Here is a 1,590-nt window from a genome sequence, read left to right as displayed (position 1 = left end):
CATTTTGATCTAAGTTAACAATGAGTTATTGTGAGAATCCTGGGACAGTTCACAAAACCTAAGTTGCAAACCTTTTAAAGTAGCCAAATACATTATTATGCAAATTATCATGTCCTAATATAATTCCCCAACATTTCTAGATGTTGAAGTATTATAAGATTGTAGTGATTGATGCTACTAGGATTACTGCAATTTATTCAAAATTTGACAGCAATAAGTTTTTGTTTGTTTTGGTTTTTTTTACTTTGTCAGCATTTATTCACGTTTGGCCTTGTGGCTTTAGGTTTTCTTTGATAATAGAATGGCCTGGATGTTAGGCAAAATGCCACCTCAGGCGATGGTGACTTTGCCCAGCAGTTTCTTAAGCAACTCATCATTGTGGGTAGCCAGCTGGAGGTGAGAGGGATGATGTGTGTCTTGCATCGCATGGCGTTACCCACCAGCTCCAGGATCTCCGCAGTCAGGAAGCACGTCACCGGGCCCCACCTGCTGTAGTAGTTGTGTTTGTGCAGCAGGCGATGCGGTCTGTCCAGGCGAACTGGAGGCCGGCTGGGGAAGAGCGGGACTTGGCCTTGGCACGAGCTTTGCCTCCTTGCTTCCCACAACTGTACATGACTGGAAGTAAGGTTATATCCTTTAAAACCCGGAATCTTGTTGCCAAACAGGATTCAGCAGTAAGTTTTTATTGAGCATTTATTATGTGTTATGGTGAGTTAGGGCTAACATGTGGGAAGAGACATAACTTCTGTGTTCATGAAGCTTACTGTCTAGAGAAGACAAACATAAACAAGGCAACGAAAAGGAATAATTACATACTATTATAAATACAATAAGGGACAGTGCTTAGATAAGAAAAGCCAGTCAAGGGGCTAGGAGACAGGAGCTAATTTCAACTGAGTCTGCAGAAAAAGCCTCTTCAGGGAGGTGACCTTTTCTATTTTTCTTCAAAAAACCTGTAGTAACTTCCGGACAAGATGGAGGCATAGGTGGAGACACTGTGCCTCCTCGCAAAACCAAGTTTAAAGACAACAAAATTTTAGTAAAAAAAAAAATGCAACCAAAACACAGAAAATTGGACTGTAGGGAAGTCCGACAACAAACCATTCAGCCAGACCAGTAAGAGGGGCGGAGTCAGCGGCTGGTGGAGCAGGATCGCGCAGGAAAAACTGGCCACACCAACCCAGGCACACAAGCTGTGGTTGGCCAATCCCAGGCATGGGGTGGCAACAGGCCAACCCAGAAGGGGCACAAGGTAGCTGGCTGACCACAGTCACACATTCACACTCACATAAACCAGGCCAAGGAGTGAGCAGTGAGACAGACCACAAAGGCTAGGACCCCAGCAACAGGAATTAGATAGAGCCTAAAAGCACCAATTGGGAAAACTTATGGGGTCGAGGTGCTGGGAGAAGCTCCCAGGCTCACAGAGAGTTTGTTGGAGAGACCTACAGGGTCCTGGAGGGTGCACAGTCCCACACACCCAGGAGCTGGCACCAGAGGGGCCCGGATTGCTTGCAAAAAGCAGCAGAGGGGACTGAAATCCAAGAAAGATTAGAACAAATGCCATTGCTCCTCTCTGACCCTGCCCCC

At 46.0% G+C, this 1,590-nt stretch overlaps 1 pseudogene; it reads right to left on the bottom strand.

The window, feature by feature from the left end:
* Positions 1 to 235: 235 nt before the first annotated feature.
* On the bottom strand, positions 236 to 673 carry LOC119000017 (histone H2A type 2-C-like; annotated as a pseudogene).
* Between the last annotated feature and the right edge of the window lie 917 nt (positions 674 to 1,590).

This window comes from Sturnira hondurensis, unplaced genomic scaffold (genome assembly GCF_014824575.4).
Source record: "Sturnira hondurensis isolate 20B ecotype Veracruz unplaced genomic scaffold, ASM1482457v3 Scaffold0015509, whole genome shotgun sequence".
Classification (NCBI taxonomy): domain Eukaryota; kingdom Metazoa; phylum Chordata; class Mammalia; order Chiroptera; family Phyllostomidae; genus Sturnira; species Sturnira hondurensis.
This window is presented reverse-complemented; position numbering and strand designations above follow the sequence as displayed.